General features: G+C 42.0%; 1 protein-coding gene across 1 annotated transcript in view; it reads left to right on the top strand.

Moving 5' to 3' along the window:
* The window catches only part of LOC126153665 (protein jim lovell-like), a 791593-nt gene that overhangs the window by 257853 nt on the left and 512448 nt on the right, over positions 1-21292 (top strand). Inside the window, exon 2 of the mRNA XM_049916086.1 lies at positions 7155-7198. The gene's annotated coding sequence lies outside the window, so the exon portion shown is untranslated. The remainder of the gene's footprint in view (positions 1-7154; positions 7199-21292) is intronic.

Below are 21292 nucleotides of genomic sequence, written 5' to 3'. Positions count from 1 at the left end.
GACTGAAGACCATAACAACAACAATGACACGTCACTGTTATTCTGCAAACTGCACATGGCTTGGTTGCTTGTAAGGCAGCACATAAATGACGATAAGACGGCACGAAACGCCCAGCAACAAGGCACAATATTGTACTGAAAAGTCTTTATTTGCGCTTTCTTACGCAATGTCTGTTGCAATTTTACATTACTAGAGTCACTACAGTCAACATATCTCAGTGCTGCCGAGCCTTTGTGATCTACTTTGGAGAAAAGGGGCCATGATCGCAACTCACCGCCATCATCGTTACCTGACCTTGCCACTATTTTGCAGGAACACTGTATGAGATTCCACTGAAAACTGTGTAGGTTCTGTATGTATCCATTCCGAGAAGACTGAAAGCTGTTCTGAATGCAATGGGTTTCCTACACAGTGTTAGGTATGATAATGTGTTGGGTTTTTGATGCTTCCATATTTTTGTGCACTTCCTGTAGTAGTCCACCACAAACGATGTCTTATACACGCTCACCATCTGGATTTCAAGCAGCGTGTCTGTGGAAACCCGATACCAAATGCAGTGATTTTTTTCAGTGAGTTGGCGATCGACGATTTTTCCAATAATGTTCTGCTGAGCTAGCGCTCCTCTTTCAGTGATGGTGATGTTGACTAGAAGATTAATTTGAGCCTTCCCTTTTTCCTTCTTTCTTTTTAGTTTCTTCCTAGGGGCAAAGCGGTGCTGATCCTTAGTTAGGTAGTCCACGACTTCACTTTATACTTACCTAAAAGGAGGGACGGTGGGTTGGATAAGTCATGTCCGCTGTACGCATGTGAATCGTGTAAATTTGTGCGTTGTTTTCTTAACGTTAAATCAAAAACCAACTGGGCATACTTTCACACGTAGGAAACCATCTCTAAAACACACCAAGGCTGGCCAACGGTTATTACTCGGGCGAGCTGTTCCGATTATGTCTGGTTCTCCTGCCTCCCAGTTTGCTGTTATACAATAAGAGCAGCCAATTGATGGATTCTACGTCTCAGTGTTATAACATAAGTTGGCTGCAAGGTTCTACGTTATCGAATGTAACGGAATTTAATAAAAGCCCCCGTACTTGCCTGCTAGCTTTTGCTCATTCTATGGCGTGCTCTTTATTTGTAACCTTTCTGAACTGCCAGTAGTTTGGACAAGCAGTCATCTGCAGCACCGAATGCACTGCCGAACGGGCCCCTCTCGTTCTTCGGAGTTCCCGAGAAAAACTTTAGTGAATATAAACCTTCCACTTTACTTAGAGTAGCTTTTGAAAGGGTACAAGGGAAGGAGCGCGAAGCCCATCCAGGGGAAGTCAAGAAGCCGCCTGCGCTATGACAGGAAAACGGAAATTGCTTCTTACGCTTCTGTGCCGATGGTGGCTGCTCGTCTTCGCTTTGTCTTCGACCGCTAAATGAGGCGCGGCAGCCGGCAGAATGGGTACTCAGACAGGAGCTGTTTTACGGCGGCAGGTAAACACGCAAAAACCCGCGGAAAAGTTTGCAAGGACACCCAGGCACCATGTCGCATCCCGTGCGCGACTCACAGCCCGCGGAACCTGGCAGGATGTTAGCTGTAAGGCGTCGTCTCGCTGTTAACGGACGCGAACCCACGGGACTCCTCTTGCTCCTAACATTCGCTTCACCTCGTGGGCCGAATATGGCGCGTTGACAACACTGGTAGAATTTACGATTTATTTGCTGATTCTCGCAAGCATCTTCCGATATACAACTCACAAGATCACATTAGTTACTACGTATACTGAGTAATAGTATGTTTTTTTCCCTACTTATCTCTGCTTTCAGCTCCGCTTAGACAAAAAAACTGAATTTAATGCGGAATATATTTTATAACATGCTACTTTTCAATCAGTCACAACAAATTCCATCCAAGGTGTGTTCTGAGAGTAATGAGAATTTTGTAGTTTCGCGTGTTGTATTTGATCGTGCGATTTGTTGTTGTTATTATGTCGGTAAACATGTCTGAAAAGTGTAGGATATGTAGTCTAGTGACAGTTGTCAAAAAAGGTTGAATTTGTTTTGGTAGCATTGGCGATTATTCATTTTGAATAAAAGCGAGTCAAGTACTTCCTGTTGAATTTTGCTACAAGAGTAAAATAAAATCCAGCAAAGTTTTGTATGTACTAATAATGCTTTTGATAAGTAAGCTAGGAGTACAACAAGGGTTTCCGAGTAGTGCAAGCGTTTCGATGAAGGCTGTGAAGACGTTGAAGCAGTCGAGTTCCCTGGACACCCAGCACATCATCAAGCGATGTAATAGTGGAAAAAATGAAAGATGTGTTCATCACAATCAAAGAATTCGCTGGCAGCTTGCCATATCAGCTGGCTCATGTTATGAAATACGAGAGCTATTCAGAAAGTAAGTTCCGATAGTTCGCGAAATGGAAACCACAGTGAAAATCAAAAATGTTTTATCTGCAATAATTAGCTACACCTTCCAGCTACTTCTCAACACAGTCTCCGCTCCGACTGAGACATTTCTCGTAGCACTGTACCAAGTTTCCGATACTCTCGTTGTAGAAGGCAGCCGTGTGTGCTTTCCGCCAGTTCTCTACACGGGTCTGCAGCTCGTTCTGTGTGCCAAAATTTGTCTTCATAGCCAGCGTTCCTTGTGAGTAGAGATGAAGCTCCAACGGAACCAAGTCCGGGCTGTATTGTGGTTGATCAAACACTTTGCATCGGAAACGCGGCAGGAGCGCTCTCATTGCCCTAGCAGTGTGCGGCTGAGAATTCTCGTGAAGAAGGAAACGCTTGACATGTTGTGTGAGCTGCATGAAATCAGATGAAATCTCTGACAGGCACACATGCTTGGCGGGAGACACTATTGCTCTAGGCATCTTTATGTGCTCACTGGGCGCTCGGCACAGAAAAGAGCGACGTGACGCGAACGACGGGCATACTAGAGACGCTGCTCAACACACCTGTGCAAAGCTTCATCGGCTTACTACTGTGATTACTTCGCGATCGAACAGATCTTACTTTACGAGCCGCGGGGATTGGCCGTGCGGTTTGAGGCGTCATGTCACGGAATGCGCGGCCCCTCCCGTCGGAGGTTCGAGTCCTTTCTCGGGCATGGGTGTGTGTGTTATTCTTAGCATAAGTTAATTTAAGTTAGTTTACGAAATGTGTAAGTATAGGGACCGATGACCTAAGCAGTTTGGTCCCTTAGGAATTCACACACATTTGAACATTTTTTTTACTTTCCGAATAGCTCTCGTATTTCGGAAGTTTTTGGTATCGAAACCTTGTTCTATTGTTGCTGAATTCCGAACAAGAACAGCGGTGAATACAAGTTGTGCAGGATCGACAAATAAAGTCAACAACGATACTACTGAGAAGTGTCATACAGCTGACAATTTTTACAAGTTTGATGTGAAAACTGAGATTTACACGTCTCATTGCAAGCATTCTGGATCTCCAAGAGCGAAAAAGCTCGACAACTGTGATCAAATATGACGTTTATGCTCACTGTGTTCATAGATTTCAAAAGCGTATGCACCATATGTTCTTACCACAAGATCGAACTATCGGTAAGAAGTTCCAAGTTCGCCGTCTTTTGCGTAATCCATAAAAAAAAAGGAAAGCCAATTTTGCGGGAAAACAATTCAAGGCTTTTGTACCGCGATAACTCACCTGCTAACAATTCGTTGCTTGCTCGTAATTTCTGGCGAAAAACGATACTGTAATCATAATGTAGTCTCCACATTCGCCAGACATGACTCCATGTAACTTTTTTTCTGTTTCCATATATGAAGAAAACCTTAAAAGGTCGTCGTTTTACACTCTTGGATGAAATTAAAACCGCTTCGCTGAGAGAGCTAAAAGCTATACGAAGGATCCAGTTACAAAAATGTCACACACTTACGCCAGCGCTTTCTATTAGCCATAAAGGATAGTAGAAAGCGCTGGCGTAAGTGTATGACATCGAATGAGAACTATACTGAAAGGGATAACATTGATGAATGTGAATTAATAAAATTCTTTGCAGAAAAACAAACGTTAACGCTATGTTTTGAACACACCTTATTTATATCATGAAGATACTGATCTTGTATAACTTTACTGGACTGTCGCAAGCTGATTATAGGAATTCGTCATTTAATAAAGTTTGTCTTTTTTGATTATAGCCGGCCGCGGTGGCCGAGTGGTTCTAGGCGCTTTAGTTCGTTTGTTAAGTCCCATAGTGCTCAGAGTCACTTGAACCATTTTTGATGATACAATGTAACACTTTAAGCTACCCCTAGGCCTTATGACACACGCTGTCAAGCTACGCCACTTCTTCTAGGAAAACCTTAATATAGATGCAAACCAGCTAAGGAACGACACGGCGCGAAAAATATTATACAGAAATAAGAAAGAAATCTCAAAGAAGTATTGATGATCCGAAATCTTACTGATCGATAAGAGAAAACTAAAGAAACGAGAAAGAATTCGAAAAGAGGAATAGTTAGTACTTCTCAAAACCATAGGAGAAGTGCAACATATAATCGTAAAGAAATATGAGTATCGTAAATTAATTAAAACTACTGTCATTAACATGATTCATAGGGTGCCAGGAGAAGGAAAGAAGAAAGATTGACTGCCAGTAGGAAGAAAGGATAGAAAAAAGAACTTGAAAAACTACTGGAAAACGAGAATAAACGGAGAGAAAACGAATGTAAATGCATTATTTCATTTTATGTCGTCTCTAGGTGACCAAAACCCAAAACAGGAGAAATGTGGACATGAAGACGAGAAACTGAATGTCCTATGTTACGTAAAGACGGATAAACAAGCAAGGAAACAAAATCAGAAATTGTGGCAGTGAAGATGATGTAATAGCGACGTATAGGAAGAGCACCACAGTACCAAGGACTTGGCGATAACTATTGAGTCTTTCTATGCTTCGTACCTGTGGAAAAATACAAATTTTTAATTTTACAGCAAACAAAATTTGAATCTGTTGGTAGTATTAATGGTTAAATGGCAGCGTTTCTACGTCTTCGATAAGAAACCCTGTTTCAGCTGCAACAATAATTTACCGTATTTGCTCCTGGTACGCACAGCTATCGGATGGACAGGTGGCAGAAACTCGTGCGCCATAAAATCGGTAAGCACGCAAGAAAACTGGAGCATCAACCTGACATAAATGAAAAACTGATTCCTAATTAGCGTGACAAATCTAAATTCTCCGAGACAGCTCAACTCTTGCAACGTAACTCTTCCAGAAGTTGATGAATTACGTTGTTTTATTGTCTATTTTGGGAATAGCGAAGTTCAGCGGTGGTAAATTTACTATTGACTCCTCATATAATTTCTAAAGGTTTTAGAAAAGGTTAGTTTTGAGTTTTAATTGGTCTTTAGCTCGTCCTAAAAATGAGACTACGTGCTTCATTTTGCCAGCGGTGCACTGCCAATGTAAGTCGCTAGTAATGTAAAGCACGCTGTCTCATTTATAACATGACAAGGCTGTGCTAAAAACCAATTAAAATTAAAGTGAAATTTCCTGAAAACTTTAGAACATTCTATGACACAAAAGCAAATTTACAATCGCTGAAGATCAGCTTGGAGCCTGATACTGTTCCAGCCAAAATAAAATAACATAATGTGAAGGACAATCAAACAATTTAAAATCAGAAGTGTTAAAATAGTTTATATTAATCCAGAGTGAAAGTCCATATGCGCAATAGCCGTTTATTGTGCTTTCACTGTATGACGACCGATTTCGTACCCTGAAGGTATATATTCCGGTCATATAAAATTTATAATTCATGTGCCACGAACTCCAAGGTAAAAGTGCACGTAAAAACATGTTACTCCTCGGTAAAACCTTGGAGGAAACGGCAGATGGGCATCCTATCTGAACCACGCATGATCAACAACACATCTTCAAAACACAGCCAAAAGACGAGCCCGGACAGCATATGACAATCCACGGATGTTAGAATAAAACCATCGACAAAATCCGCGGGAGAAAGAAAGAATTAAGACACACAATCCGTCAGCATACAAAAATATATTGGCATGCATCAAATAGAACTACACGTTACAGCGCTATTTTCTTTTTCCTACTCTCGTATTAATTCAGCTTGTAGCGAGAGAACCATGTCTTCTCCGTCGTCTTCCAATTTTGCATCTTTCAGTTAAGTCGTACATTTCGTCACTGGGGAAAACATGTCATGAAGGAGGGGACAATGTAACATCACAAAAGAAGAGAGAAATCAATGCACCTGCCCCTTGTCGGTGGTGAGTCAGAAAATAAATTTACGATTTCGCTTCATCATATTGTTTAACGTAATAATGGCTCCATTACAAGTAATGGGATGTCATTTTTAGTATCAGTGGAAACTTAATGAAGGGAGGCGTTTGTGATAGAACAATTTTTGTGGAAACCCATTGTGCAGACGTGGGACGCCTCTCTCCACCTCTCTTCCTTAATAGAGCTACTTGTATTTCCTGAATTACTTCGAATATCCCAGAACTACCTTCATTAGAGACGCTGTAAAATTTATTCACGGAAGAAGCTTTGGATTTGACGGGGAAGCTTTCATGTCTGAGCTCACAATTTTTCCTATTAGTGCCAGGAGCGTAAATCTGATAATAGGTGGGACGGAAAACGGTTGGCACTGTAAGCTCTCCGTACCTGGCGATGTCGTTGCCCCCTAAATTGAGACGCGAAGATAATAAGCAGGTTCGGAGCCGAAATGACTGTCCCCTGTTATCCAGTAGCCACCGGTACAAGCCGCCCTGCTCTATTAGGCACTCTTCACGAGAGCGTCCATTAGAATTTACTATTATGACTCTGAGACCTCGCCCGTTCGGTGTCGTGAGTCATTTGTTTATCGGAGACAACTAATAGAGCTATCATTGCCAAATTTTGTAAACACGGGAGGTCCTTCCCAGGAACAGATTACGACCGCGCACCTGGCGGAACTTAAAAGCTTTTTTGGTAATTAATTCAGCGGTCCAAAAACAGCTGCGTGGGGGCAGTGGTACATCACCTGCACGCCAGCTTATTTTCACCCCGCATCCGAAGTGATGCATTACCCGGCGTGCACCTGTAGTATTAGACGCCTGTAGTATTAGACGCAGCTAATTTATAATTTCGCGAGCTTACGGCGCTTTAATTTGATTTACTGCTGTGTTGCAGGCGCCGCTGCCGCTGCTGCCCCCGTCGCTGTGAGATCGCCTACGGTGAGTTGACCTCAGCTCCTACTGTGAGTCTTACGACGCCCTGATGCAGCTTTCTAGAGCGGTCATCCCAGCGTCGTGACGAAGCCTCACGCCCAGACTGCGACTTAACATACGGAACGAGCGCCGACTGCGGTCACGTACCGTTGTTAATCTTGTCTGTGTGCGATCTCCCAGCGTGACCGAAATGAGAGACCCTTATATTTCGCAGATCAAAACTACTGGTGCTAGGAAATGCTAGTTATTTGAGGCAGCTCAGTCAGTGAAATCGTGAAAGCTTATTCGTGCCAGGAACACATCGTTGTAAATGCCTTACGGACTATGTTTCTGGAGGAATCCGTATCTCTTACATAAATTGTGTGTGTGTGTATTCCACATCTCCTCCTAAACAACTGAACCGACTTCAACCAAACTTCCTGCAAGTATCCCTTTATGTCAGGTAACAATCGGTATGGGATAAAAACAATCTGCGTATCACGGTTAAGGAGATATGATGTCATAAACAATGACAGGCTTGAAAAAAATGCCGCATCATGCATGACGTTTAAATGCAATTGGCAGTATCCACATAGGCCGGTAAATGCAGCTACAGAAGTATATCATCGTATCACACATAGTTCAGGAGACATGATGTCATAAACACTGAGACGTGGGGGCGTTTAAATTTATTACTTCTTTCCTACAGAATCTATCCGTAATAAATTTGCAGAAAATATCCAAATAAACCGCTGGCTGTACCAACGTACCTAAAAAGTTATATCATTGTATGACACATAGAGCGGGAGACATGACGCTGTATACGCTGAGACGCGTGAAAAGAACTGCCGCATCATGCGTGACGTTTAAATTTATTACTTCTTTGCCACTAGCTCTATTCGCAACGTATTTCACTTATTATATACACTACTGAACGCACCGACACGAATATATCGTTGTATGACACATAGTATGACGTCATAAACACTGAGGAGATACGTGGAAGAATGCCGCATTGTGCATGAAGTTTCAGTACATTTATTCTTTACCACTAAGACATTCCAACAAGTCGAATCAACTTAAGGAAATTTCTGACATCAGGCAGCGTTTTCGACAGCTTCATCTGCGAAGCGCGAACGGCTGTTCGCGGAAACGATAGCCGTGTATTCAGCTATGAAGCGCTTTGCCATAGAGACGTTTATATAATCGCACTGTAGAGATGTGAAGCAGCTGCGCCAAGCGTACAGTCCGGTATTATGTTTCTTGATTTGTATACTATTCTTATACGTTCTCAAATTATGCATATTTCTTTGTACGACTGTTTCACAACTTAAAAGATGTTTTCACAAATACATGCAAACGAATTTTTTTCGGTACTTCACCAGAAACACCGTTCGTTTTTAGTTTTCGTTTCTAATAGAAAACTGGCAGAATGAATACCTGGGCAACGCCGAGTTTGTCAGCTACTAGTAAACATTCCTGCTTGTGGAGAATTTCCACCCAAAAAGTTTATGTACAACTGAGCTCTCAGATGGTGTAGAGCTGTCTGAATACTGTGGGCAGGGTGACCCCGAACTCCAGCGACAAAATTTCCGAGTTCGTATTTGTCATGTTGCTGATGTACAGCGTCAGTGAGCACACTCAGTTTGGCTACAGAGGTTATCAGACACTGCTCGCACTCATTTTTTTCCTGCAAACATTGACATAATATCCTTGGAGAACAAATCCGCTATCACTGGTTTTAAAACGGATCTGTTATCCCTCTTGACTGCATTACTGTTGTAAATGACCGTTTTAGATTCAGTATGAACCATCCTCAGATCTCAATGTATCGGTTACGAAAGTAACCTGTCCGACTATCAGCAAATAATGTTATGAAATGTTAGATATAGCCCGCAGCTCGTGGTCGTGCGGTAGCGTTCTCGCTTCCCGCGCCCGGGTTCGATTCCCGGCGGGGTCAGGGATTTTCTCTGCCTCGTGATGGCTGGGTGTTGTGTGATGTCCTTAGGTTAGTTAGGTTTAAGTAGTTCTAAGTTCTAGGGGACTGATGACCATAGATGTTAAGTCCCATAGTGCCAGAGCCATTTGAACCATTTTTGTTAGATATCTGAGGGAAGTCACTTCTGTTGATGAAACCGTGAAGGCTTATGCGTACAAGGAGCACGGGGTTTTTGGCGGATTACTTTGAAAACCGATACATTCACGTCGGAGGATGGTTTGTATTGTAACGAAACCTGCCGTTTAAAATGTTAATGCAACCAAGACGAATAATATGTCTTCCATTGTTTGTTGGCTAAACCTGTGTGGACAGTTAAGCAATATTCAATGTATGAGCGTGCTTGTTAACATTCTTCTGTTTCTTGTGCCCTTGTCCAACATCTGCGCAGGGTCGTCACTATTGTTAACAGTTATATTTGAACAGATCTTATAACAAGATACTTAATGCTCCATTCTTATTTTAGTGATTACGAATGAATGTAACAGGGTATGTCTAAGAAAAGTAAGATACTGATATTGACAGCCACGAAGCGAAATAGGAGAATACAGAAGGCAAGCGAGATTTTAAATTTCCCCGTTTAAAAATGCGTTTTCCCAAAAAGAACGCATGACGTTACCATCGTCTGACCGCTATAAAAACTCGCAATTGTGTGAAGTTGAAATAAGAGCAAGTATCCCGAAGGGGAAAAGAAGAGCAGATAATTGTTGAGAACTGTTAGTAACAGGGTTCTGAAGAAATGCCACGTATTTCAATACTCCTGTTCGGATGAACAATCATACCCGTAGAAAACGACCGTATTTAAATATGAAAGAGGAATAGGTGAACGAAACCCTAGGCCATGAAATTCTGTTACAAAATCTTGGATAACATTCTGCATTTGAGGATAGTGAGTGAGAGACATTCTTTCTTAAAAATAGTTACCCCATTGGGAGAGCATCAGTAGTTTGGAGAAGGGTTTGCGCTATTCGTACATTACAAGTTCTTGTGCACAGGAGAAATTGTAGGCTACAACCCTCTAAGATACTCTCACGGTCTCGACATTGTAAAACACCTCTTGTGGTCTTATTACCTTCTCTAACATATGACTGGCTCGAAGGATTCTTAGGGATGGAATGTATGTCTGGGACAAAGCATTGTATGGAAGAGTACCATCGAGTGAGGGAAAATCGGAACAGAATAGCATCTAAGAGCTTTAAATGTGTTGTTAGAGAATACTAAAAATTAAATTGTACAGAGAGGAATACGTGGAAAACAGTGACAATAACAAGGGCAGGATGATAGGACATGGGCTAACAGGTCAGGGAGATACTATCGTGGAACTAGAGGGAGCACCAAAAGGCAAAAATTTTAGCGGGAGACAGAGACTGGAATATAAAAAATAGTCGATGATTCTGAGTGCACTTAACAATCAAAGATGATGAGGTTGTTGATACAGAAGAGGACGTCGTGGTGTAGCGCATCAAAGGCCTCCACGACTGCTGATTGTCATAAGAAAAAAGAAAAAAAGACACATAACTCCAAACGCTATGTTTCCAAGAAGTAGCCTGACTAAAGTAAAAATGAACGCTGATATTCACATTGCAACTATCAGATGTTTTCTACTTTTAATCGGCTATACTGTTGAGACATTTCTTCCTTTTCGCGTGACGACGCTGTCCAGTGGGCTGTGGGGTGAGACTCCTCGACTGTATTCAGGGTAAGCAGTGTAAGACATAACCAGGTTCTCGGCGAACGATAGTACGCTTACTAAAATATTCATGCCCATTATGCAGTGATCTGATGAATTTCTTGTTGAAACCCAAAGTTTCGAACCCATCGGAGGAGGACATCTTCAAGACAGGTTATAGCTGTTTTGAAGGTACGACGCTTACAATGGCTCCCTACTGACTAAAGTAAAATTTCGTTTCCAGGTGCTCCTGCGCAGAGACGTAACGTTACATTTTCCGAAAAATCGAGCGCTATTGACCGTCGTCGGTTGTTGCCGTCTGCCATTGCTATCACACTACGGTGGAAGACCGGTACACTTCTTCTACAGCACTGGAATCCAGATATCATTCGGTGTCAGACGTTTGGGATGATGCGTTGGGTTTCAACGAGAAATTCGCCCGACCATGGCATACTATCCCGGAGTATTTTAATAAATATGACATTTCCGGCAATTAAAATTTACAGTTTACGAATGATAGTACGCAAATTTGTTGTGTGGTTCAAATTTTGTACCATCCGAGACTCTGAAGCAAATATGATTTTCTTAAATAGATCGATATAATTTTTTAAAAGAAATTCGAAAGTTCTTGAACAGACTATGTAAGCTGCTCTCTATATTTTGTTTCTGTCTGAAATTTAGCCCAACTTTCAAGAACCTAACATGACCTGAATTGTAACTGATCTGAGCCGGCCGGGGTGGCCGAGAGGTTCTAGGCGCTACAGTCTGGAACCGTGAGACCGCTACGGTCGCAGGTTCGAATCCTGCCTCGGGCATGGATGTGTGTGATGTCCTTAGGTTAGGTAGGTTTAAGTAGTTCTAAGTTCTAGGGAACTGATGACCTTAGAAGTTCAGTCCCATTGTGTTCAGAGCCATTTTTTTTGTAACTGATCTGAATGCAGCTTGACTTTGTATTAAATGCGCAACGGCAGTAAGATCATTATCTGTCCCTGATTAAAATTTCCGCTTACCTCGCGTCTTCACAACACTGTTGCAGATTTCTCGAAAGCACAACAGCTAACAGCAAGCAACCAGTGGCTAAGCTTGATTTCTGTTTCTAAATACATAATATGTATTCAAAGTGTTGCATGTGGTAATGCGTAATGATAAACAGTTAGGTGGGGAGAGTAACTTCATCTATAAAATGATATACCAAAACAACTATTTTAGCATGAAACGTATATTAAAAGAAGACTGAGTAAAACTTCGCATGATCTTCACACATAACGAAGTGAACAGTGATTTAAAAAGGGTACAAAGTTAACAGAGAATTTCTATAAAAAAAAAAAACAGATTAATCAATTAATATGCAAATTCATGACTCAGGGAAGTGGGCTGGTCTTTCTCTCAGCTCTGAACAAGTTAACTAGCTGACAATAATCATTCCTAGCTGCGCAGTGCTGCAGTCTTACGTCAAACTACTTCTCTTGAAAAATAATGACAGTATTCAGAATTTATATTCTTCTCATTTTTCAATGTACCCATCATACTCATCCTTGCTGTCCTTTCTTTATCTAACAGGTTTCAAGTCAACACAACACTACTAAATACGTCTGTCGTCCACCACACTTCAACTAAGAATGTATCAGACTGCGCAAAGGCAAAGACTGTACCACGACAAGACTAAAGATTGTTCAACAGTAACGTAACTTGCTCTCTCTGTCTATCTCTGTGATGTGTGCATCAACGACATGTAAAAACCAAATTGCGTGACCACCATAGAAATGTAGTGATGAAACACTTATTAACGGAAACGTTGAAACTACTCGAAATAAACTCGAGAAATGAGCACAGACTGAATCGCAAAGTGGTCGGAATCCGTTACTGCGGTATAAACTACGGCGAGAGGAGTCTTATGCCAGACTCTGTGTTATATATTATGCAACAAGAAGATAGACTTACACAACTAAGATGAAACGTTGTTCTTCTTCCTTCCTGGACCTACTTCATACGACACAGACACAGGATCAGTAATGATTGTCGTAAATGGAACCATGTCTATGCTAACTTCTAGCGTATCAGAAGCGACTGGAGAAAACTATCACAAAAGTTGTGTAAATATTCATGTCCAAGCCAATTGCTTTCTTTAGAAACGAGTGAACAGTCGGAAGGCTTGGCACGACAAGGGAGCCACCCTGGCGATGTTTACAGCCTATTTCGACAGCCTTGCCTTTCAGTAAGTGCATATTTCTCTGATACTTGGCGGAAACTTTCTAGAGTGACTCTAACAGGCGTTATATCACTGTACTCAGCTTTTCAATAGTTATCGAAAGCCGTTAGAAACGCAGCATCTATTTTTTTGCAAGCTCAGATCCGTCGCAAAACTAAAACCACGCTGAAAATCCGATGAACTTTAGCCCAGATGTGTTGCGCAGTGTCTCTATTATGCCTGTCATTCGCGCCAAGTCGTACTTTTCAGTTCTTAGCAGGCAGTGAGCACGTACAAATGCCTAGAACAAAAGAGTCCTTCACCGAGTGTGAAGTGCGTGTTGCCATTCGATTTCTTGACACTGCACGGTTCCGCCTGATTTCACGCGCCCCCATTAACGTAACTGTCATGCCTGACAGCAAAGTGCAGCAATGGTGCAGGAACTCTGAAACAGGACGTACAGACATTCATGATGCAGGCGGTCAGGGAAGGAAGCGAGTTTAACCAAAGATCCTGTTCAGCGAAAAAAATCATCTATGAAGGGCAGTTCAGAACAAGCGAAGAAAAAAATGGCTCTGAGCACTATGGGACTCAACATCTTAGGTCATAAGTCCCCTAGAACTTAGAACTACTTAAACCTAACTAACCTAAGGACATCACACACACCCATGCCCGAGGCAGGATTCGAATCTGCGACCGTAGCAGTCCCGCGGTTCCGGGCTGCAGCGCCAGAACCGCACGGCCACCGCGGCCGGCAACAAGCGAAGAGGATTGTTGCCATCAGACATTATCCTTCTTCATGAAAATGCGCAAAAAAAGACTTCCCTGTACCATTTTCGATGGAACATATTTGATCGCCCACCGTACAATTCGCACTTGGCCCCCTTTGATATTTATTTCTTCTCTTACATCAACCGCTGGCTATGACAACATATTGGCACAGACAACGAACTGGAGACCAGCGTAGAGAACTGACAGAAACCACAGTCGGTTGCCTTCTATGACAAGGGGATTGAGGATGCTAAAACAAACGTCGAAGACCAAGGGGCTGCTATGTAGAAGAGTAACTGCAAGATGTAGCTAAATTTCAAAATTTTGCAAATTAAACATTTTTGATTTTCGCTGTGGTTTCCATTTCTTTTAAAAAATAACACTCTCATTTCCATTACAAAATACACTGAAGAGCCAAAGAAACTGGTACACCTGCCTAATATCATGCACGCCCCCCCCCCCCCCCCCCCCCGAGCAAGCAGAAGTGCCGCGTCACGACGTGGCATGTACTCGACTAATATCTGAAGTAGTGCTGGAGGGAATTGACATCATAAATACTGCAGGGCTGTCCATAAACCCGTAAGAGTACGAGGGGTTGGAGATCTCTTCTGAATATCACTTTGCAATGCATCCCAGATATGCTCAATAATGTTCACGTCTGGGGAGTTTGGTGGCGAGCGGAAGTGTTTAAACTCAGAAGAATGTTCCTGGAGTCACTCTGTAGCATTTCTGGACGTGTGGGGTGTCACATTGTCCTGCTGGAATTGTCGAAGTCCGTTGGAATGCACAATGGACATGAATGGTTGCAGGTGATAAGCCAGGATGCTTATGTACGTGTCACCTGTCAGAGTCGTATCTGGACGTATCAGGGGTCCAATATCACAACATCTGCACACGCCATACACCATTAGAGAGCCTTCATCAGCCTGAACAGTCCCCTGCTGACATACAGGGTCCATGGAGTCACGAGACTGTCTCCATACTCGTACACATCAATCCGTTCGATACAATTTGAAACAAGATTCGTTCTACCATGCAATATGTTTCCAGTCATCAACAGTCCATTGTCAGTGCTGACGGGCCCAATCGAAGCGTAAATCTTTGTGTCGTGCAGGCATCAAGAGTACACGAGTGATCCTTCGTCTCCGAAAGCCCTTATCGATAACGTTTCGTTGAATGGTCCGCACGCTGACACTTGTTGATGGGCCTACATTGAAATCTGCACCAATTTGCGGAAGGGTTGCACTCTGTCACGTTGAACGATTCTCTTTAGTCGTCGTTGGCCCCGTTCTTGCAGGATCTTTTTCGGCGGCGGCGATGTTGGTTATTTGATGTTTTACCGGATTCCTGATATTCACGGTACATTCGTGAACTGGTCGTACGGGAAAATCCCCACTTCATCGCTACCTCGGAGATTCTGTGTCCCATTGCTCGTGCGCCGACTATAACACCACGTTCAAACTCACTTAAATCTTGATAGCCTGTCATTGTAGCAGCAGTACCGATCTAACAACTGCGCCAGACACTTGTCTTATAAAGACATTGCCGACCGCAGCTCCGTATTCTGCCTGTTTACATATCTCTGTATTCGAACACACTTGCCTATACCAGTTTCTTAGGCGCTTCAGTGTATAGAAAACCTAGTTTCAGTATCTCGAGAGTCACGAAGATTAAACAAGCAGCGTAACTAAGTACGTCTCTGAGAGCTGTCATTTGAGTAAAAAGCCCTGTGTCGAAATCTTGAACGTTTCACAAAATAACAAGTGTGTTAACGTCTGAAGTCTGTATACTGCGTTGTTATGGCTGCTAGTATCCTCTGTCCAAGTATACTGCAATCGGCGGCCTTCGACGTAAGATGACCTTTCATGCGTGGTGTCTCAGGCGGGCAGGTGAAACCGGAACCTCTGGACGTGAGAGCAAAAGTTCATTGAAAGCGGCGCACGCGGCGGCGCGCGGTTAGGCCCCAGGCGAGCGGTTGCCGCCCCGCAGCTGAAGGCAAAGGCCTGGTGCCGCCGAGGCTGGCTCGCGGAAGTGACCCGCGGAGGGCGGCTCCCTCTAGGCGCTCGCTAGTAATTACACCACGCCCTGGGGCTCAGCACCTGCTGCTGCAAAAGGGGGCCCGGGATCCCGGCTCCACACGCAGCCAAGAGACCTTGGTTCGAGAGCATGTCTAGGAATTATGAACGTTCACAACCTGTGTTACATGTCTCCATTACCCAAATCGCTAACGCTTGCCTGCGGATAGGTGCTCGTCCTTCAGGTCACTGGCGTAACTACACGGTGGGAAAAATAAAACTGATTCGGTAAATATTTTGGAAGTTATTTTAATAAGTAAAGAAGATAAAGAAGCTTATGTGAACGTGCATCTGTTTGCTTTGCTTGTGGTTTCTCTTTTTCTGAATGTATAGCTTCTTTATGATTTTAAGTTGTTGCATACGAAAAAATTCCTTTCATAAAATGAAATGGAAATGAGCGTTTGGCGTCATTGGGCGGGAGGCTACTTACGGGGCAGGTCCGGCCGCCTTGGTGCAGGTCTTATTACATTCGACGCCATATTGGGCGACCTGCGTGCGGGATGGGGATGAAATGATGATGGAGAAAACACAACAACCAGTCACTAAGCGGAGAAATGCCGGCTTTTTTTATCTCATTTTGCTCTATATTGTTCGTTGGCTTTGTTCGTGGCGGACGTCCGGTGACACTAGTTCAGGTTATTCGTTGATACTTTCACTCAGTTTTTTTATTACAGAGGTTGGCTAAACTCTCTGACCGAACACGCTGAGCTACCGTGCCGGCACCACTCAGCTATCGGTGCGGACATCCCTTTCAGAGAAAAGAAACTGTGTACCTTAGCTAAACTCACATTTACACTAAGAACTAAAATCTTTCTGCGCGAATGAGAAGCAAATCGAATTGCCAGAATGTAAATTAAATATTCAGTGTCTGAACTAGCACTGTCTATTTAAAATTAAAAAAAAAACACCTCTGAACCAGCTTTAATGAGAATATTTGACTTCAACATTGTTAATTGAACCCATGAAACTGAAAACTGATCTCCTATATTTGGCTTACCGGTGTCCCAATGGAAAATGCCGTGCAACTGCTCTCGTAGAAAAAGAAGAAAAGGGGAGCCTCAAATTCTGAGCTGATGTACTATACTAAATACAGAGAATCGCCGTGGTGCAATGCGTTCTGTTAAGTATATGCATTTCAAACTTGGTTCTCATAAAATTATCTACCATAAAAAAAGAATGTTTATCAGGTAATTGGGGCTGGATAATAACATAGGATAATTTAAGTTACACTCTACGCCAACTTTTTTCTAAAGAAACTTTTTTTTCAAAAAGAGTCATCTCAAAAAAGACTCTTGACACAAAATTTCACCATTGTAGGCTTACTAAGCAATCAGAAAATATTTCATTATAAATTACAATTACGTAAGATCAAGAAACTATCTGGGAGATTAGAACTGTTTGCCGAACCGAAACTCGTACTCCGGACCTTTGCCTATCGCGGGCAAGTGCTCTACTATCTGAGCTACCGAAGCACGACTCACGATCAATATTGGAGAAATGCAAAAATATTAACACAACATGAAAATTTGTTCTAACACGTAAGTCCTCACGCTAATGATTAAATTCTTGTCGTTTTTTCAAATCCATTATCACCGCCTGTATAAGCATTGAATTCCTGATTTGGATGTGTGTGTAGAACCACGAATGCCTAACTAAATGCTGCCACGATGAAGTAAAATGTGTTCAGTCGTTACCGTAAGTCCCAATCTTCTCAATATAGTATCTATCTTAGTAAATCCATCTCATTCAACGCATAAAAATATTATTCATTTTGAAATAATAATGTCTTGCATCAGATCAATAAAATAATTCTCAGGAGCGCAATGTTCTTTTTCTTTCCTTTACAGGCTCACTGCCACGACACTCCCGCTACAAATCCCCATCTTCTCTCATTGCAATGAACCCTTAACACCCGCACATGTTCGTGGAGCAGAGATAACCTACGTAGACTCCAGGTAATGCAGCGTCAGGCTGCGCCTACATAACCAAACGGTGCAGATATTACATGCGGGTCCGAACACATCCAAAACAAGAAAATTACGTATAAAATTATATACCCACAGCTTTCAGTTTGTTGCTCCTTAAAATGGGCAACCCAGCTTACATCGTCCCCACAAGGGGCGGATGATGCTAGTTGAGTTGGCTATCTTAAGGTGCGTGAAATATTTTCGCGGCCAGTTTAATTTGCCCACCTTCTGTAACTGTGTACATCTAGGCAAAAATACAAAAAATTGTGGAGAAAACAGAGTTACTTACTCGCGAACATAAAAAGTAAGAAAGCGAGGTATAATAACTGTAAATGTGATAATCTTCCCGCTGTCGTTGGAAGCTCCTGTTGACGTTGTTTTCGTGTTTGCGACCTAAACTTGGATTTTTAAATTCGGTCTCCTGCAAAATAAGATAAGAGAACATATACCACTGTTACTACTTGAAAATTCTTACGACTACTTTGCAGGTAAGCTGCTATAGCTATATATAAAAAGCAAGTTAGCCTGGACAATTCCATCTTCACAGCTAATGTAGTTTCAGGTGACCAACTAAAAACAAGAGAATGTTACAATTTTGGAGCCTGATATAGAAAATCAGTTACGAACTTTCTATCATACTTTTGACAGAAATAAAACCAGAGCCATTGAAAATTACACGGAATTATTGAAAGATGTTTGGGAAAACTGTCTTTTGCAGAACGCGGAGTTTAAACAAGTCTGAAAGTTGGAAGAAATTGTTGTAATACATCTAACTAAAAGAGAAACAAAGAGTGAAATCTGGTGACCGATGCTTGATACGAAACGTATTTACGTACCTATGTTGAATTTATTGCTTTTATGTACGTTTTTGTCTAGGGTCCAACCGATATAGTCACGTGCTGCACTTTATGTCCTGCTGTTAGTAAACGTCAGTCGTTTGCTGCCACAGGCAACTAACACTAAATTCCACCGCTCTCTCCTAACAGATGTGTTCGTCGTACGTCCCACATTGATTTCTACGGTTGTTTCACGCATTGTTGCTTGTCTGCTAGTACTGACAACTCTACATAAACACCGCTGCTCCCGGTTGTTACGAGAAGGCCGTCCGTCACTGCGTTGTCGCTGGTGAGAGGTAATGCTTGAAATTTGGTATTCTCGGCACACTCTCGACACTGTGGATCGCAGAATATTGAATTCTCCAAAGATTTCCGAAATGGAAAGTCCGATGTGTCTAGCTCCAAATACCAGTCTGCGTTCTAAGTCAGTTAATTCCCGTCGTGCGGCCACATTCACATCGGAACCCTTTTCACATGGATCACCTGAGTACCAATGACAGCTCCTCCAAGTACTGCCCTTTTATACCTTGTGTACGCGATACTATCGCCGTCTGTATATGTTCTTATCGCTATCTCACGACTCATCTCAGTCTCTGTCGTGCATTCCTCCATTTCATTCTCATAACTGCACCACTTCTGCCTGTTCCGTGTCGCATTTGTTTTTTCTCCCTTCCTCATCTAGTGATTCCTTAAGGGGCTCCGGAAAGGCTCAAAATCATGAAAAGTTCAATTTTTACTTTTTTGCGTTTTCTGAATCTGCAGACAATTACCTTTTAATAGATATATAATTTATTCAATTCCGAAGACTACAACTATTTTTAATTTTTTTTTTGAAATGTGTTCTACATGGGCGTGACCCAATGTGGCGCTGTTAAACTGCTGTCAAATGGTGTTATTATTAATGTCCCTGTTCATCAGGTACATTTTAGTGATGTGAGATAAAGTATGTGTTGTGGCTAACCTATTTTCAGAGACTTAGCAGCATCTGAACTGTTGAAAAAGTGTATTCACGGAAAAACTCAAAACCCCAATGAAAGTGTAAATAGTGTTATATGGTCGAGAATCCCTAAGACTGTATTTGTTGGAATAGAAACACTTCACTTTGGTGTGTACGATGCTGTTGCGACTTTCAATGATGGCAACATTGTAAGGTGCAAGGTATTTAGAAATATGGGAATGAAGATAGGTTCTAACATGGTACGAGCGATGCTTGCTTTAGACAAGGAACGCCTTCGGGCTGCAGACAGGGCTGTAAAGAGTCTAGAAATACAAGCAAGAGTAAACAGGAGGAGGAACAAGAGGAAGCTGGAGGAGGAGTTTGCAGAGGATGAAGATAATCCATCCTATGGACCTGGAATGCACTAAAAAGTTAATCCAATCTTTGTCGCTCGATTCCCAAAACTTTTATTTTCTCATACTAATTACATGTTTTCTAAGGATCTTCCAAACATATTTGTTTCAAACTTTCAGTAAATGTTAGACAGTACCTTCTGCATAATTTAACACAGCCTTTTTCCAAAAAAACTGTATATTTTTGAATATATAAATAAAAAATTGCAAAAAAATGTTGTGAATTTTCATTACAATTGAAAAAAAATCATCTTTAATAACTGAACTAAAATTTTGTAAAATTCCTGTGTTAAGTTGTAGCCCATATTCCAATAAATAATCTGTAAAATGTTCAACTTCCTACCTCAAATACTTTGTGAGGAAAGATGTAATTTATAAGCGTTATTTTAACATTGCAAGTATAGGGCGTTCCGGAGCCCCTTAAAAGATATCTCCCCACAGCTTGCTTACCTGTCTTCAGTTTTTGAATGATTTTCACGTTAGAAATCCATGTCTCACTGCCGTAAGCAAAGAAAATCCCTTCCTAATTGACACATGGAAGTTTTTTAAAAACACAATGGGAAGAAAGGTACTGGAGCAAAGTTCGTGGTTAACTCCAAACATTCTGCCAAGTGCCTCATGTATATTCAAAACCGTAAATCACTGTAGGCGGCATGCTTACATTACTGTCTAGAGAAGAACTTAGAATCGAATTAGTGAATAATGAACGTTTGTATTTCTTGCTAGACGTCTAGTGAATAACGGAATAATGTTTTCTAAATATATTACGTGAGTTACTATCTGATACCTTAATGCATGTCTCTACTACCCATCCGTTATCCTAGTTATTGTCTTCTGTGTTTCTCTCCTGTCGACAGTGGACTCCGTGCAGAACCAACTCATTGACTTAGCCGTGCACTCAATGTCAGCTTCCTTCTGTAGCACCACAAAAAAATGATTCTTTTCTTTTCACATTTCTCCATGTTTCACGATTCACTTTCATGCATTGCTGTGCTTCTGACTCATCCGATTTGTTTTCAGTTCCCTTTGGCCTATTCGAGATTACGCTGCTAAGAGTCGTCGGCTGGACGCCAAACGTTTGGCTTCCTTTTTTCCTGAGCTGTCACCAATGATCATCGCGCCATTTTTATGAAATTCATCACGGCACAAGTTATGGAGATACTAGGCGGTTAGACTAACCTTGAATATTTGTGTGCTTTGCTTCTGCAACATTCGTCTGTATAACAATGCCAGTTGTTTGTACGCCCAGTTAATTTGGTTGCAGCCAGA

Source organism: Schistocerca cancellata, chromosome 2, assembly GCF_023864275.1.
Source record: "Schistocerca cancellata isolate TAMUIC-IGC-003103 chromosome 2, iqSchCanc2.1, whole genome shotgun sequence".
In the NCBI taxonomy this organism is placed as follows: domain Eukaryota; kingdom Metazoa; phylum Arthropoda; class Insecta; order Orthoptera; family Acrididae; genus Schistocerca; species Schistocerca cancellata.
The sequence above is the reverse complement of the archived record's forward strand: the minus strand, read 5'-3'. Positions and strand labels throughout refer to the sequence as shown.